Source organism: Panthera onca, chromosome D1 (assembly GCF_046562875.1).
Source record: "Panthera onca isolate mPanOnc1 chromosome D1, mPanOnc1 haplotype 2, whole genome shotgun sequence".
NCBI classification, from domain to species: domain Eukaryota; kingdom Metazoa; phylum Chordata; class Mammalia; order Carnivora; family Felidae; genus Panthera; species Panthera onca.
Window position 1 is genome coordinate 90,934,744 of NC_138348.1, and position 19,153 is coordinate 90,953,896.

Sequence of the window (19,153 nt, forward strand, 5' to 3'; positions counted from 1 at the left end):
ACTTCTATAGCAGAATACCTGAGATATGACACATAATTCTATCACTTACTAGCATTGTAACTCACTCCTATTATTTCTTGTATCTATGCCTTGGTTTCTTAATCTAAAAATCCTAACATTAATAGTACCCATCTCATACGGTTTTTGACATTTTTAAATGAGCTACCACTTGCAAAGTGCTTTGACTGATGAAGCAAGTAGCACGCTTTAAACAGACGTTATTTGTCATTAGCTTAGAGTTTAGGTCATGTCACTCACAAAGATGATCTATTTTGACATTTGTTTTGTTTTAACTGTTTTAACAAGATATTTGCAAAGCTTATGGAAAATTGATGTCTTAATGCAAATAAGTGTTGTATTAGAGCAACCATCGTATATTTCAGGAAAAATGTACACCGTATAGTTTGGACCACATTAGGTTTGCACGCTATCACCTCCTTGTGGCAGCATGGCTAAATTGCAGCTTTCTAGAAGAGAAGAGCTGTCATCTCCCTTGAGGTTGAAAATGTAAAAAACAATGGCGGTATCAACAACAGTCAAACTATGGAAAGGGTCCCAATTTCCATGACTGATGAATGGATAAAGAAGATGTGGTATATATATGCAATGGAATGTTACTCAGCCATCGAAAAGAATGAACTCTTGCCATTTGCAACAACGTGGGTGGAGCTAGAGTGCATTATGCTAAGCGAAATAAGTCAGTCAGGAAGAGACAAATAGCATATGATTTCATCATATATGGAATTTAAGATACAAGACAGATGAACACAGGGGAAGGGAAAAAAAGAGAGGGGGGGAGAAGGAAGCAAACCATAAGAGGCTCTTACCTACAGAGAACAAACCCAGGGTTTCTGGAGGAAGGTGGGTAGGGGATGGGCTAATTGGATGATGGGTCTTAAGGAGGGTACTTGTGATGAGCACTGGGTGTTGTAAGTGATGAATCACTAAATTCTACATCTGAAACCAATTTTACCATATGTGTTAACTAACTAGAACTTATTTTTTTAACTAACTAGAATGTAAATAAAAACTTGAAAAAACAACAACAAGAAGACAATGACGGCATGATACCTCTATGTAAATCCAAGTGGCCATCGTCCAAACTGCAGAATTCAGTAAAAGAGAGAAAACCTAGGTGCCCCATTTTCTGGGTGTCTTAACAATCTGAAGAGATGGGTGATGAACTGTGTTTATCCAATATTGTGAGTGGTGGAGCTTCTCTTTGGGTTCTGATCTATCAGGCTGAGCCCAAGAAAGCACATCATCCTAAGTCTCTTCCAAAATAAACCAGGCGCATGTAGGGTCAGGAACAGCATATTTGGTGTCACTTGGAAAAAATCAAAAGAAAAGCTTTTCTAGTTTCTCTGCAATGTCTTTAGCAGATTAAGAGTTACGACACCGAGAAAACAGGGAGCTGTGATAGCTCACTCTGCACATTTTGTGCTTCCAGCCAGTCCCAGGCTTCAGTATTAATAGATTTTCCACTCCAAGTGTTCTTACTTGAGCGGCTGCAAGTTACATTGATGAAAGGGAAGTCGCAATTACTACTCAGACATGTTCTCGTGGACAGCTATTGGTCTCCCAGCCACTTTTTAATTTTTTTTTTCCTTTTAAGATTCTTAGTTGTCATTTACTTCTATCCTGCTGGAGAGTGAAGCGATACTGAATAAAGATGTTGACAACCAAAGAAAGAGCTCCTGGGATTTGGGAGATCTCTTCCTCTATCCACCAATTCAGATCAAACTATTCCTGAAGGTACTCCCCTGACTACTCGTGACTGTTTCCAAGCCTGCCCTGTCCACTCTCCTGACCGGTCCTTTACTTAATACCAAAACGGATAAACCCAGCATCTTTAGGCTCAGCTGTGCTTACCTGGTTATGCTTCTACTTTACTATCCCCCAGAGCAATGGTTTTTAACCGAGATGCCGATAAAAGTCATGTGAGTTTTTGCAAGCTAGAGATGCCAAAGCTCCTATCTCCACCCTCAGAGACATAGGAACTCAGAAGCTCCAAGTGCATAGCCCAGGAATGTGCAGGGGTTTTTTTAGTTTATATATTTTGAGAGGAGAGAGAGAGAGAGCACAGCTGGGTAGGAACAGAGAGAGAGGTAGAGAGAGAATCCCAAGCAGGCTCCGTGCTTTCAGTGCAGAGCCCAATGCAGGGCTCAAAGTCACAAAGCATGAGATCGTGACCTGAGCTGAAATCAGAGTCGGACGCTTAACAGACTGAGCCACCCAGGCACTCTGGAATGTGCATTTTATGAAGAATCTCTTGGGGCGCCTGGGTGGCTCAGCTGGTTAAGCATCTGAATTTAGTTCGGGTCATGATCTCACAGTTCATGGGTTCGAGCCCTGCGTCAGGCTCTGTGCTGACAGCTCAGAGCTTGGAGCTTGCTTCAGATTCTGTGTCTCCTTCTCTCTCTGCCCCTCCTTGTGTTGTCTCTCTCTGTCTCTCTCTCAAAAAAAAAAAAAAAATAATAGTAATAAAATAAAAATAAACGTTTAAAAAAAAAAAAGAATCTCTAGGAGTTTCTGATGCACAGCCCCCCCCCCCCCCCGGCAGGACAGTGATATCCCATGTGACCCAAGGGGGAGAGCATTGCTCCCAAAGGCCCAGAAGCAGCCAACAGGACTTGCTCAGCTCACTTACCATGTCTGTGCTCATTGTTGCATCTCTAGTTCTGAGCAGATGCAAACTATATACTTAAGCCTTCCTTTTGCATATCATTTTTTTCCCCAATCTTTCTGTTTTTTCCCTCCAAAACCAAAGTAACAGATTTCATTCTCAGGACATGACCAGAATTGAGAATTGGAAAACTGTGTTCTTAAATGGAAGGTGTCAACCACATGACCAGGGGAAGGGCTGTATGAGAAGGGGAAGGGAATACAGTTCTAGAATCACAGAGAAACAAGGCCGGAGACTCTCTCAAAAATGATCTGACACAAGATTTCCAAGCCACATTTTACCGTAGTAACAGTTCTCAAAGCGTGGTCTGGAGACCCCTGGGAGTGCACAAGACCTTCTCAGGAGTTCATGAGATCAAGAGTAATTTTTTTTTTTTATTTCTAAAACTGTCAAGACATTATTTGCCTTTATCACTGCATTGATACTTGCTCTAATAGGTCAAAGCAGCGCTGGAACCATAAGAAGAATTAAGGCGCTGGCACTAAACTGTCTCTGTAGTCATTGTATTCCTCATGTACTTACATCAAGAAAAAACAAAAAACAAAAAAACATTGCCCGTTTCACATAACAATAATTTTAAAGAACTAGTAAAAATTAATTTTGTTAAATCTTGATCCTTATTACATGCCTTTTTAATTGACAAAATGGGAAGTACAAAGAAAGCACTTCCTCTGCCTAACAAGAGTGGTGGTTTTCCTGAACAAATGCAACTGTACAATTGTTTTAGTTGCAAGCTGCTTTTTGCATGAAATTGCATTTTTTCTTGGGTGACTGACTGACAAACTATGATTGTTCGAACTATGATTGAACTAGTAGACTTTTTTCTTTTTTTTAAATGAATGATTGTGTATCTCATTTCAAGGGTAACAACTGATGGTACTTACTGCCAATGATAAAACCAGAGCATTCAAAAGAAAACAGAATTTTGGAAAACTTTTACCAGGAGCTTGACAGATACCTTGTACTACGGAACGTTAAGTTTTCTGGTGTTTTATAATGGAAGGTGTCAACATTTGGAAATCTACATAAAGTCAGCAAACCATTATTTCCTAAAGGAGCAGGGCATGACCAGGCATTGATAAAAGGTTTATTCAAAATGCAAGGCAGAGGGGCACCTGAGTGGCTCCCAGGGCAACAGACTCTTGATTTCAGCTCAAATCGTGATCTCGAGGTTCGTAAGATCAAGCCCTACATTGGGCTCCACTGTGCAGAGCCTGCTTCTGATTCTCTCTCTCCCTGTCTCTCTGACCCTCCCCTGCTTGCACTTGCTCTGTCTTTAAATAAATAAACTTAAAAAAAATGTTCAGAATGCAAGACAAGACTCATGGATTTTAGCATAGCAAATTATCAAGTATTCATTAATATGATTTCAAATTCCACATTGCAACTAACCTTTAAGAAACCACCGCTCTTTGATTTGGGTGTTATATCCAAGAATATCCACAATTATCCAAAAAGCTATGAAAATTCTCCTTCCTTTTCAAACTACATATTTTGTAATTTAATGTAAAATCAGATATGAGAAGGTTGTTATGTTCTATCAAGCCTGGTATTAATGAGATTTTCAAAAATATAGAATCCCACTTTTCTTCTTCTTATTTCTTTGTGTTGAAGACATATACCTATTTTTCATAATATATTTAATTTATTTTTATATGTAATGGATTTAGTGTTGCTAAGTGATTAATAGATACATTTTTAATTCCAGTTTTTAAATGTTTATTACTGTGACTATAGATAGACATTAACCACATACGCAAAAGCTCTTCAATGGGGCAGTGTTTCTTACAAAGGCAAACAGTTAGTGAAACAGAAAGTTTGACAACCAGTAGAAAAAGATCTACGTTTCCTACTGCAAATCTTTTTTAAAATATTTATTTATTTAGAGAGAGAGAGCAGAATGTGAGAGGACAAGAGAGGGAGAGGGAGAGAGAATCCCAAGCAGGCTCTGCGCTGTCAGCACAGAGCCTGACATGGGGCTCGATCTCAGGAGCGGTGAGATCAAGACCTGAGCCAAGATCAAGAGTCAGAAGTTCAACCCGCTGAGCCACCCAGGCACCCCTAGTGGAAGTCTTGAATAGGAAAGAGAGGAGGTGCTGTGAAGAAGGGGGAAAATTAAGTGAGCTTCAGCTATCATCAGGGATTGAAACTCAGGAGAAAGAAAATTGGCAGGCGCTTACAATTTGTGTAGGAAGTTCTTGGACCGTGAACTGGGAACAAACACTCGGTCGGCATCAATATCCATCTGATCTTTGCCTTGCACAGAATCCATAGCACGTGGTCACCATGTCTGTTGTTGCTTCCAGTAAGGCAGGGACTTGGAACTCTTAAAAGAACCTTCTATCTTTGAAGGTGTCTGTTACTAAATTATTTCTGAATATTTGTTTCCTTAAGACTTCCTCACAGTGGTATGTTTGTCCTCTTGAGACCACACAGAATTTAAAAAAAACAAAACAAAACAAAACTTTCTTATATTAGCCTTTCAGATAGTTAAGGAGAAGCTTCCATTTTTTTATATAAATATCCTCAACTTCTGTAACGTTTCTCATTTATAGAGTGATACATAGTTGTAGTTGAAACAGCATTTCTAATATACCCATTATTCATCTTTATGGTACTCCATTCACTGGTGTACAAACCCTCCCCCCCCCGAAAGGAAACATGACATCACAGATACAGTCTGATTAGTACAGTATAGGGGCCCCATCTTCTTTTTCCTAGGAGTCCATTAGAATTTTTTAGCAGGCACATAGCCTTTTTATTCATACTGCACATTTGACATCAGATATCGCTACATTTCTTGTTGTTCTTTATTTGTTTCGCATGTTCCTATTAAGCCTTATCTCATCCATCATGAATAAGTGAGATTGGATTTTTGCACTAAATTTAGGGACCTTAAGCTCATCATCTATTGAATGTTATCTTGTTAGAACTGACATGCCAATATCACTCATTTAAATCTCTTTGGATCTCAGTTCTATCTTTTCAACACATCATATAACTTTCTACTGTGAAGCATCCACAGATTTGCTGTTTATCCAAGTCACTGATAAAATATTTAACAGGATAAGACCCCTTAATACCCTGCTAAAACCTTTCTCCTATAGGAGCTGAGTCAGAGCGAACAAAAGTCCAGATACACAGGCTATAGAGTTTTCTAGATTCACCAAGGAAAATTTTTATTTCTGAAAGTGGCAAACAAATATGCTAATTTCCTGTTGGCGGGGCGGGGAGGGGGGGATTTCTTTCGTTCTCCAGGATTCCTTGAAGATTTCCGATCATGGTTACAGTTGTGCGAATCTCCTTGACATAAATTTCTCATTGCCTTAGGATATCGTGGGCATAAACTCTTTTAAAATTGTTGGATCTGCCATTTTCAGCCCAGATATCATGCTTTCCGACAAAAAGAGAAAAATCTAAGAATTAAGAGATGTGAAGTTCTATGTTAAATATGACAGTATTTTTCTCATGTGATCTAAGTAGTGGGCGTGTCCCATTTCAATGCTTTTTGTCTCCAAAAAGACGCCATTGACCCCAGTTCCCTTTGCAATGTAACCTGCCTACCATTTAGGTATGCTGACTCTTTATAGTCATAATTAGTTATTTCCTTTTATTTCCCTCATTTTTCAGAGTGCAAAATAACACGGAGGTGTGGGGGGAATACCACCTGCCTTTCTTTGTGTCTTTGAAAGAATTCCCTGTAATTTCATCTTGTGCCTTCCATTTGTGTCTATTTTTCAATGTTTTGATATATCCCTTCTAAAAATCTAGAATATTCAGTGTTTTGTTCTCTGGACATTAGGGACAGCAAGACGAAACAGTCACTCTCTCCCAATTTTTCTCAGTTTCATGTCCCGAGCAAAGTTTTCTTGTTGGTTTATACTGTGTAGTATCCATGCCATTTGCTGCCCCCCATATTCTAAAGAAAATTACCAGAAATGTCCTTTGGTTTTTTGATGTGTCCTTTGATTTTACCAGCGTGAGATGCCCTGGAAATGTACACCTGTTTGAAGTTTCTAATATTGCCCGTGTATCATTCTTCTGTGCTGGTTTAGTTACCACTACATCTGTCTGGCTGGGCAATTCATAGTATATTCCCACAACAATATTCTAGTCCATTTTACTTCTTACTTATGTATTCTTATGTCCATGAAATTTCCATCCTCGTGTTCTCGAATATCCACACAAATGTATCTTCTTGGCATATGTGACTCCTATGACCTGGTGTTTTCTGAATTCTTGTTTTGCTTTTGTTATGATACTTTAGTCTTGCAACCCATGACCACCAGGCTTTAGGGGCATTTGAGAAGTTTCCACTGTACTGCCAGATGCTACACCCCCCCCCCCCCATTCTCTATTACTTATCCAAACTCTCTACGTCCATGTCTGGGCCTCTGAGGCCATGAACACTGTTTTCAAACCCTTCTTGTTCAAGTGAGTCACTAGCGTCCCAGCACTGCCACTCATTTCTTCATAACCTATGTATTCACTGTTCTATTTGGAAATGACTGTTAGGATTGGAAGTTATAAGCAAGGCCTCTTCAGCCCCATTTGGACCATATCTGCCCAAAAGATCTCTTGTCAGACTTACCGATTTAGAAATAAAAGTAGCACCCAGCTCGTTGGGATGGGGCCATTAACATTGAGAGGATATTGTGTAGTAGGAGGTGGGTCAGTATATGAGGGTTTTGTGAATCATTATTTGCAAACACATCTTTAAACACTGAGCTCGGGATGGCTCAGTGGAAATAGCACGCCCATCATTTTTGTCGCACTGCCTATGTCAGAAGAGAACATTCCTCAGCATTCCATTAACATGACTTGAGCCCATGTGGCCAGGTGCATACCCCAGCACAGAATATGCCTTGTCCAAAATGGCACATGCTTTCAGGCCCGTGAGGAGCACAGCTGGCCTGCCCTTGCAACACTCTTGATGCTGTCTCCATTCGCACTGCAGATTGACTAATTATTCACAGTGTGTGAGGCCCGGAGAGATATTCCTGTCTGGAAGCTTGTGCTATAACACTGTCACTAGCAAAAGTGTGTTCTCAGGGCCCACTTTTCTAGATAGAAATACCTCATGAAGGCATGGGAGTGTGCTGCAGTTATTAAAGGGACACCTGGTGATTTATCTTTCAAAGGCCCCCGGTAACTTTTGAAACCCTGATATTTTTGCAAATTAGCAGCTGTGGCCTTTTCTGAGCTAGGGCCCAGCATAAAGCTTTCAATACTGTTACAATGCGATGCATTTGCCACTTGGATCAATACCACAGATTCCATTAAGCTGTGCCTGGCATCCTGCTTTCTACCTATCATTGGTGACCTCCTTTCCCTGCTTCCATTTTCAAACCTCTGCAACACTGTACAAGGAACCTATTAAGTGTTCCAAATTAAGGAGGATTTATGCAAGTCTCTTTCTCTTTTCCCTGCTATGAGCTTGGGAATCACAGTGAGTGACACTATAGGTCCTCAGAAATGAGCCTGCATATAAAGTATGGTTCTCTTTAATAAGAACACCTGCTAATGATAGTCACTTGATGATAATGTGCAGGGACTGACCTCAAACTATGGCCTCCCAGTGCCCATCCCTGGTGACAAACTTATACAATAGTCTCACTTTATCTTGTACTCTGGAAATATGGATCAGTTTCTCTCTCTCTCTCTCTCTCTCTCTCTCTCTCTGGTTGTTCTCATATGAGGAATGGGCAGTGAGCCACAGTAACCTTTAATCTATTTGAAACTGTGAGACATCTCCACAGGAAAATTCATTTGTACACATGTGCAAACATTTGCATGGAATTAGAGGTTGTTTAAAGCCCCATCATGCCCATTTATGGGATCCCTAGGGATTCAACAGGCCCTAGGTTCTAGGGAGGCCTCCACGGGATCCTTAGTATATGACAACGTGGACAAGTCACATCCCTCCAGGAAGGAAAAATAGAGAAAGAAAATTACATCTTTACCAACTCTGTAAAAAATCATGCTTATTGAGGTACAACTTATATACAGTAAAAATCACCATTTCTAGATGTACATTGTAAACAGAGCTGCCATCATAAATAATATATAGAATATTCCCAAGCCCTGAAAAGTTCCTTTGTGCCCCGTTGTAGTAAATCACCGCCCCTCACCTCCTGCCCCGAAAACTACTGATCTGAGTTTTGTCTCTAAAGTTTTATCTTTTATCGAATGCTGTGTAAGTTGACCCATAGATCACAGGCATACCTCGGAGATATTACAGGTCCAGCTCCTGGTCTTGAGGACCTCCCAATCCAGTGTGCTGTGTGTCCTAAGAGGAGGATGTTTAGGGGGCATTTGGAAAGCACTGTGGGCAGCTCAACCTGGAAGCGAAAGGAAAGTTTCCAGAGATCGGAAGACCCCTCTGCGGAGTCTGAAGGACGTGTGAGACGCTGGCAAAGGAAACTTGGAGGGTGTGATGAGACCACGGGAATAGGGTGAACAAGGATATGAGACCTGAAGAAACGTGAGCGAGGTGTGCAAAAACATCACCACCACTGGAAGATAAAGTGCAAGGTGGGGACTGTCAGGAAATGACGACAAAGACACGATAAGGACCACATCACAATAAAATGAGTATCATAATAAAGTAAGTCAAATAAGTTGTTTGGTTTCTCAGTACACGTAAAAGTTACGTTTTTTTTGTTTTGTTTTGTTTTTTGTTTTGAGAGACAGAGAGTGCTTGAGGGGCAGAGGGAGGAGGGAGAGGGAGAGAGAGACAGAGAGAGAGAGAGAGTATCTTAAGCAGACTCCACACTCAGTGCAGAGCCTGACATGAGGCATGATCCCAGATGACACTGGGGTCACGACCTGAGCCGAAACCAAGAGTCAGATGGCTCAACCAATGTAGCCACCCATGTGCCCCCCCCTTTTATTTAAAGTTATGTTTCCATTATACTGTATTAGGTGCGCAATACCATTATGTCTAAAAATGTACATACCTTAATTTAAAAATACTTTATGTTAAAAAATGGTAGCCACCATCTGAGCTTTCAGCGAGTCATAATCTTTTGCTGGTGGAGGGCTTGCATTGATGTTGATGTTGATGTTGATGGCTGCTGACTGATCAGGGTGGTTGTTGGGGTGGCTGTGGCAATGTCGTGAAATAAGATGACAGTGAAATTTACCACATTGACCCTTCTCTCCATGAGTGATTTCTCTATTGCACGCGATGCTGTTGGATAGCATTTTACCCACAGAAGAACTTCTTTCAAAATTGGAGTCAACCCTCTCAAACCCTTGCTGCTGTTTTCTGTTTTGTTAACCGAGTTCATGTAATATTCCAAACCCTGTGTTGTCATTTCAACAATCTTCGTAACATCTCCACCAGGAGTAGTTTCCATCTCAAGAAACCTTACCTTCTTTGCTCATCCGTAAGAAGCAATTCCTGATCCCCTCATTTTATGATGAGTTGGTAAAAATTCAGTCCGATCTTCAGGCTCCACTTCTAGTTCTCTTGCTATTTCCACCACATCTGCAGCTCCTTACTCCTCTCAAGTCTTGAACCCCTCACGGTCACCCATGAGGATTGAAATCAACTTCTTCCACATTCCTGTTAATGTCGATATTCAACCTCTTCCCCTGAATCACAAATGTTCTTAATGGCATCTAGAATGGCGAATCCTTTACATAAGGTTTTCAATTTACTTTGCCCAGATCCATCAGAGGAATCACTATCCATGGCAACTATAGCCTTACAAAATGTATTTCTTAAATAATAGGACTGCAAGTTGAAATTACTCCTTGGTCCATAAGCTACAGAACAGATGCTGCGTTGGGAAGCATGAAACGACATTACAGCTCACTGTACCATCCCCATCAGAGCTCTTGGGTGACCAGGCACATTGTCGACAAGCAGTGATATTTTAAAAAGAATTTTTTTTTTTCTTTCCTGAGCAGTAAGTCTCAACGGTGGGTTTAAAATATTCAGCAAACCATGTTGTAAACAGGTGTGCTGTCATCCAGACTTTGTTGCTCCATTTATACAGCACAGGCAGAGTCCATTTAGCATATTTCTTAAGGGCCCTAGGATTTTCATAGGGGTAAGTGAGTGCTGGCTTCAGCTTAAAGTCACAAACTGCATTAGTCCCTAAAAAAAATAGCCTGTTCTTTGAAGCGTTGAAGCCAGGCATTGACTTCTCTCTAGCTGTGAAAGTCCTAGGTGGCATCTTCTTCCAAGGGAAGGCCATTTAATCTACACTGAAAATCTGTTGTGTAGCGATGACACCTATATAATTACCTTAGCAGAATCTTCTGGAGAACTTGATGCAGCTCCTACATTCGCACTTGCTGTCTTCGTTTACACTGTTCAGTTACGCAGATGGCTTCTTTCCTTAAACCTCATGAACCAACCTCTGCCAGCTTCACATTTTTTTTTTCTGCAGCTTCCTCACCTCTCTCAACCTTTCATAGAAAGGAAGAGAGGTCAGACCTTACTCTGGATTAGGCGTTGCTGGTTAAATCTTCTCTCCAGACCAAGAAAACTCTCTCCACGTCAGCAAGAAGGCTTTCTTGTCATTTGTGTTTACTGATGTAGTGCTTTTAATTGCCTTCAGGAACTTCTCCTTTGCATTCACAGCTTGGCTGACTGGCACAAGAGGCCTAGCTTTTGGTCTGCCTTGACTTTCAACACACCTTCCTCACCGAGCTTGATCATTTCTAGCTTGGGCTTGAAAGGGAGAGATGTGTGAGTCTTCCTTTCACTTGTACACTTAGAGGTCAGTGTAGGGTTATTAATTGGCCTCCTCTCTTTTATTTTCCTTTCCTTTAAAAAGATTTTTCAGTTTCTTTATTTATTTTGAGAGGAGGGTGGGCAGAGAAAGAGGGAGAGAGAGAATCCCAGGCAGGCTCTGCAATGTCAGCACAGAGACCGACGCAGAGGGCTCGATCTCACAAACCAGGAGACTGTGACCTGAGCTGAAATCAAGAGCCAGACGCTTAACCAACTGAGCCACCCAGACGTCCCTTAATTGGCCTACTTTCAATAGTGTTGTGTCTCAGGGAATAGGGAGGCCTGAGGAGAGGGAGAGAGCTGGGGAATCGTTGCTCAGTGGAAAGGCCAGAGCACACATACGTCAACTGAGTTAGTTGTCTTAGGTGGGCATGGTTTGTGGCACTCCAGAACAAGGACAATAGTAACATCAAAGATCCCTGATCAGAGATCACCATAACCAATATAATAATAATGAAGGAGTTTGAAATAATATGAGTATTACCAAAATGGGACACAGAGACATAAAGTGAGCAAATGCTATGGGAAAAATGGCGCTGATAGACTTGTTCCATACAAGGTTGCCACCAACCTTCAACTTGTGAAGAATGCAGTATCTGTGAAGTGCAATGAAATGAAGAAACAAAAAATGAGGTGTGCCTGTCCCTAGCCCTTTGTGTTTGACTTAAGTCAATTAGTATGGTGCTCATGACCTTTTCCAAGGGAAAATCCAAAATAAAGTGAGAGCCGGTGAATGAGCTCATCCTACATAGATACAGGGGAGCAACAGTTTGAGGTCCATCCCTGAAGCTTGTCATCAAGTTACCATAGGTCGCTGATTTCTTACTGAAGAGACTGCTATCCTGTGCATGTTCTTGCACAAGTCAGAAGTTTGTTCTTTTTTTTACTGCTGAGAAGTATTCCACTCTATGAATATAGCACAACTTGCTAACTTTTTATGTCCTTAATAACATGTTTTATTTTTATGTTGATTCTTTTGTTTCAACTTAATATAAGACCAGTAGGAGTGGGGTAGGTCATCTTTGGCTTTCTTCAGAGCATGGTCTTCCTACTCCCCCCATGCGCATGGAGTAGAAGTGGCAACTAACATATATGGAGACCCTGTTATGTGTGGAATGCTGTGTGAGGCATTTTTCTTAGTTCTGGAGGCTTTCTGTGAAATAGGAATTAACATTCCCATTTTGTTCATACAGGACGCCGAGAGACTAACTGCTAGTTAAGGTACAGAGAAGGCAGAACCCAAGTCCTCTTGGATTCAATATCTTTGCTTGAGTTTTTAGAATCCCTCAATCAACTTTGACCATTGACCTAGGATGAAGAAGAGGTAGGAGGTGAACACTGAGAAATATATAGATATGTGATGAACCTGTAGTCCCCGGGGAATCCCTTACCACCCTTCTTCTCGCCATCTTCTCTCACCCCTCACCCCATACCAGGCCGATCAGCACCTGACCACAGTACTTCTTAGGCACAAGCTGGTCAGTGGAGCGGTCCCTCGGGGTCATCAGAAACAAACTCAGCCATTTCAAAAAAACGCCGGAAAGACTTAGAGAAAGGAAGATCCTTTCTTGTAAATCTAGCGGGGAGGATTTTTCTCTCTCCCTCTTCAGTTCAAAGAGGATACTGTTGACTCAATTATTCAGCTCATTTGAGCCCTCGCCGGGACACGCCAGATCCCCATCCCCTCTGTTTCCCCAAACAGTAAGAGGTGTTGGGATCCAGGCGGGACTGTGTATCTGGTATGTAGGAGAGGAACTGGCAGAGCTCAGGGTGAAATGCATTCTTGTCCCTTCATTCCTGTGGCCTGGAGGTTAACATTCAACTATACTAGGGTCTAAGAAATTGCCTCCTTTGCCGGAATTAAATGAAATCTAATGAAACAGAAATCCAGGTCAGTGCGGTTCAGGATCAGACCTTCAGCTCTTGCATTTGCTGGCAGCTCCTCTTGTAATAATTAAACAGAAAGTCGTAGGCAGGCAACAGTGAAATCCATTGCTAATCTTGCCCCTCATCAGCCTATCTTCCTAAATGTTCCTTAATTAAGATTTCTAAATGCTCTGCATTCCCTCCGCAACCAGGGTACCAAAATGAAGCTGACTGCTTCGGGGATGCCCAACAACCAGAGGTGGAAGGTCTTCCAGAGGGTATTTCTCATCCAGAACGTGCAAAAGAAGAAAAGAAAAAAGAAAAAGCAGAAATAAAGTGCAATAACCAGAAATGCATGTGAGAATGAGCGGAGAAATGGGGACAGGGAGGGTTGGGAGGGGAACTTTTTTTTTTTTTTCTGGAGGATTTCACTTTAAGGATTCTGAAGGCATATCGCTGGCTTTATCACGGCTTCTCCAACACGCCAGGGAGTGAATGAAACAGCTGTCACATTTAAACACACACAGCGGTAATCCTCCACTGAGCACAATGCCAGGACAGAACAGAAAATCTATCAACACTTACAATGCATTCTATTTATTTAGCGACTCATCGTCTTCTACCAAAAGTTCCATCTGTGGGGTTGAGACTGGGGCCACATGCCGCTGGTGGCTTTTTGTGGTTTGACAACTACCGAAGGAGGGACTATGGGAGGTGGTCAGATGTGGTAGGTGGGCGTTGGAAGGTGTAAAAGTAACAGAACTGGGACTTGAAGATGACCAAAGGTGTGTGGCACAGTGAACCCACAGGGTCCTTCACATCAAGAGGCAAAGGAATGTAAGAAACGCCCCGGGTACTTCCCCCTTCTCTTTCTCAACATCTTCATTTAAAAGACCAAGATCTCTATTTCTTCTCCTTCCATGGACTGTGTGTCTTCCCAGGAGATGTGTGCTGATCACTAGGGGCCTGGGAGGGAAAGCACAACTGCTTTGAGGGGTCATAAAGCAAGCTGCCTGACCAAGTATCGCATAGAAAGAACAGTCTGGAGAGAACATCTAAAGTGCCTCGACATCAATAGGATCTAAAAATATTTACTTATTAATTATGGTACATTAAACAATGAGGATTGCACATAGCAGATCTGGCAGGAATTTTAAAACCATATGTGCAGTTCCCCGTAAGGAAACCATACACCAGGGAAGCGGTGGGTGCTGATCCCCCTGCTCCCCAGGAAACGCAGAGCCAGAACCAAGGACCCCTGAAGGTTGCCTTGGTGTGCACACCGGTAAGAATGAAATCTGGACAGGGGAATGGACGTCCATAAGGGGATCTCAAATGGAAAAAATGAGGCAGGTAGGGAGAATGGGAAGAAAAGACAACTGAAACACACAGATAAAGAAATTTACCGTCACTGGCCTTCTAAAGGCTCTCAGCTGGGTGCAGCTCAAGAACCGTGGAGAGTTGCAGAGAACCAGGATAGTATTCAGGAGAAAAAAACACAGATTATGAGAGGGCTGACACACAGACCAGCAGATTAAATCTCAACAAGAAGCTGCCAAAACGTACGTTAATGAATAGTCTTTTAAAAGCTTGTTCGGCTTAATTCAATTATATTCAAAGAAGTTTAATTCAGATAGTATGTTCTCCCCCAGCCCATGTGAGACTTTGTGTCAGGCACTGGAGGTAGCACAAAAGTGAACACGCATGGCTCTTCCAGTGGTTCCAGTCTGGAATCAGGGAATAAATCATAAGGAACTGTGTGATCTGGGAGGAAGAGCACCGGATTTGGACTCAGACAGTTGGAGATCTGAATCTTGCCTCCGGCACATTCTACCGTATGACTTCAGACGAGGCAACTCTGTTCCCCCGCCTTATACATCATAGGATTGCTATCAAATCTAAAAGGTGTACAAAGCTCTGTCTGTTAGCAGAGTGCAACGAATGTTAGCTTCTTTTTCCTGTAAATACTACACCCTAGGGTGAGAAAAGGCAGGATGTGTTGGGGAAAAATGGAGAATTCACTCTGGCTAGAGCTGGGGGCTCTTGACATAGAGGGAGATCAAGTGGAAAAGGCTTGGGACAATACATACAGGGCCTGGGATGCAGGGTTCAAGGCTGTATAGGAACGAGGGAGAGTCTGAGACTTATACTTGGGTCAATGATGACACAAGAAGTAGGCTTGAGGAGGAGAGGGCAAACCCCAGGAAAAGGTCCACTGTTATAGTCCAGGTCAGAATTTATGAGTCTGTTAAGCAACTGATTCTTGATTTTGGCTCAGGTGTTGGTCTTGGTGGTCCGTGAGATCAAGCCCCGTGCTGGGCTCTACGCTAATATAGCATGAACCCTGCTTGGGATCCTCTCTCTCCTCTATCTCTGCCCCTCTCTCTCTCTCTCTCTCACAGACATACACACAAAATAAATAAAATTTTTAAAAAATTAAAATCATAAAGTTTCATGAGGTCAGGGGTCTTTGTTTGCTTGGCATATAATAGGAGCATATTAAATACTTCTTGGAATGAAAAGAAAGGGAAAAAGTACAAAACGGCCCCATGATTCCTTGCCTCGGTAGCTAGAAGGATGCTTTACAGAGCATTATAGAGGAAAGGCAGGTGAACAAGTTTGGACAGCAAGCTGACCAGCTGTTTTCTGTTTCCTCTAAATAAAAGTAGGCTTCAGTACAATTGTGGAAGATTGACATTCCAGATTTTCCACATCAAATGCGGTCAAGTATTTGTGTGTGTTGCTAAACAGAACAGAGAGAAAGGGACTGTGGCCAGAGCCCTTTTGTGGTTCAGATGTTTGGCTGTCTGATGGAGAGGGGGCTTTTTGACATGTCTGAAGAAAGAAAAGGATACGGTAGTTGAGCTTCCGGTCCAGCCCATCCTCCCAGGGCTGAGCCCCCACTGCTCAGCCATTCTGCAAAGGAGATAATGCTTCCCATCAGCCCTCAGGTGCCCCACACTGAGAATGCACGTCAAGGCCCAGAGCCTTGTTGGCAGGGCTGATGAGCTGGGCTTTGTCTGTCTCTGTGTCTTAGGCTCTTCTCTGCACCGCCCCGGTTAGCAGCTTCAGAAATGTGGAACACGTTGTAATCCTTAACTCCACTGTTTTGAGACGTCCCTGCAATGGCTATAATAATCATCTTACAAACAACCTAGAACAAGCTCTAATTGCTTCTAATGTTGTATTACGGCTGGGATATGGGGAGAGCAGAGACATGCTGACTGTCACAACCCTGCTCTGATTATATGGTACCTCAGGGAGCATTTTTATGGAAGAAAAGGCAACAAGCCTATTGTTCTTCCTTCTTTTGTGGGGGGAGTTGGCTCAGTGGAGCCCTCCCCGCACCCAGGCAGCAAAAGAGAGAGGATCCTGAGCCGGCAGAGGAACCCAAAGCTTCTGGTGCCCTGTGAACAATAAGAATAATTTGATGTACAGACAAAGGAGCAGGGATGTATTCTTACTTCCCTTAACTACTGCTGGTGATGGTGCTTATGAGCCAGCAACTTTTACCATCGAAAAAGTCCTCAAGTGCTAATGACTTCCTGAGACAAGGCACCAACCCAAGGCAGTGAGATGTTCTGAATCAATGAGGGAATCAATGAATGGGTAAGTGGATCACTGACGGAGCCAACTCTTACTGAGATCCTAAAAAATACCAGGGTTTCACACAAATTACTGCATCAGTCCCTTTCAATAACTCTCTCAGGAAGGTTCTAAATCGCCTCCTTTCAATAAATGAGGAAACTGGAGCTCAGGAAAGTTAGGTGGGGCAGTCCAAGAATCACAAAAAAAAAAAAAAAAACTCACAAGTGAGAGAATCAGGACTCAAGTATCCAGCCCCGTGTTGTTCCTGTATACATGACCTTCCTACATCCTCTGGTTTGGGGAGATTGGTTCTAATTTGGTTCAGATGGTCATCGCTGGTACAGTCATGTGACTGACCCTCAGTTTACCCTCACAACTCTCTTCTGTCTCCACAGAGTCTGGCGCTGCAGTCTGAGCCTCTGTTCTAGAGCCGCCTTCCCCCCTCATAGAGCACCTTACCTCCGAAGTCTTCAAATCTTTCGAAAAGCTTTCCCAATTATTATTTTATCTCATATTGACAACATCCCTGTGTGGGTCAAGAAGGCAGGTGCCCTGATTTCCCATTTTCCGGTCAAGTGGACTGAAACCTCCCACTGGAGGCATACAGCAAGTTGCTGAAAGAATCAGGACTTGCACCCAACTGCTTGACTACTGGGGTTAATGCTCTCCACCAGTCTGGATCCAGCCCAACCCAACCCCAGCTTCAGTTTGTCAGACTATCAGAGCAAACAGGATGGGCTGTGGCTTTGTTTAGGGAAGTGGAGACAGAAGGGGGTGGGGGATTCTGGCAAAGCAGGGCATGGATGCCAGTTAGATTCTTTACATCCTGAAGTGTTCCTGCCATAGACAACTTTCTAATCCCTGAACAAATAAAATACAAATCCTAAAGATTTATTGAAAAATCCTACCTCCAGGGGCACCTGGATGACTCAGTCGGTTAAGCGTCCAACTCAGTTTGGGCTCAGGTCATGATCGCAGTGTCGTGGGATTGAGCCCCACATTGGGCTCCGCCTACAGCATAGAGCCTGGTTGAGATTCTCTCTCTCTTTCCTTCTGCCCTTCTTTTCTGCCTGTGCTCTCTCTCTTTCTCTAAAAAAAAAAAAAAAGAAAGAAAGAAAGAAAATGAAATAAGTAAATAAATAAAATGAAAAACATTTTTTAAATCCTACTTCTAAAGATAAAATTTATACCACCAGAGTCCTGCCCCCTGCTTACCTGTGTTTGAGATAAATGTGAGAGGTTAACCTTGTGGGCAGGTAATAGCTTATCTTTCATTGCTTCCCATCCAGAAGATCTCCATAGGGACCATCTCCCCACCAGGATTCACGTCCTCTGGGACAGCGTGGGTGCCTGAAGCTGCATCTACATATCTTGAGTTTGCTCTCGCCTGCCCAAGGGCTGGATTCCCCAGCCCTGGCAGATGTACACCGAGGTCCTCCTGCTCCTTTCTGTCTAGAAGCTGTCTCATAAAGGCAGAGCAGTAATCATTTATTCTGCTATTCACACAACATTAGCTACGTTCCAAGCACTCTGCAGACCTTAACCCCTTCAGGCCCCTTGCCAAACAAGTTGGAGAGCACAGGAAGAATTCATTAAACCAACATTCCGTTGAATGAGTCACCCGAGATGCCCCACGGTTTACAATCTGATACACTGAAGAGTGAAATTTGCCTGCCTTTAGTATTTTGACAGGATGGAACTAACCTTGAGAGCCAGTGAAAAATACCTAGCTCTAGACACACATCCATTCATTTATTCCGTAAATATTTATTGTCTGCCTACTATGTGCCAGGCACAGATTTGTCGAAGGTTGGTACAGGGGTTGACTATCTAGTAAGACAGACTGCCACAATTTCCTCTTATAATTTATTACCCACCTATTTGAGCCTTTAAAGTCCTGGTAAGGCCCAGAGAAAGTCTGGAAATCAGATTGATAAGGCAAACGCCATACTCGGAGCAAAGACTGTATCTGTAACTGACATGCAAAATCTCTGCCTTGCCGCCCCAAAAAAAGAAGAAAAGAAAAAAGAAAAGAAAGAAAAGAAAAGAAAAGAAAAGAAAAACACCCAAAAAACAAAAACAAAAAACAAAAGAAAAAAAAAAAACCCACCCAAAACAAAACCCACAAAACATAAGTAAATAAATATAAATGAGAACAAACAACAACAAATCCACCTCGCCCAGATCAGTTGACACTTCCCACAATGCACTGCAAAGTCAATTTGTGTAGACATGCACAGAAGGGCTCTTTTCATTTGCCACGG

At 42.4% G+C, this 19,153-nt stretch overlaps 1 long non-coding RNA gene across 1 annotated transcript; it reads right to left on the reverse strand.

Annotated features, from left to right (window-relative positions):
- Window positions 1-8,794: 8,794 nt before the first annotated feature.
- LOC132661070 (uncharacterized) lies at window positions 8,795-18,387 on the reverse strand. The gene is made up of 3 exons (XR_009602024.2): window positions 18,105-18,387; window positions 17,798-17,972; window positions 8,795-9,027 (listed from the first exon to the last, which is right to left on the reverse strand). It is a non-coding gene; the product is annotated as an uncharacterized LOC132661070 (long non-coding RNA).
- Between the last annotated feature and the right edge of the window lie 766 nt (window positions 18,388-19,153).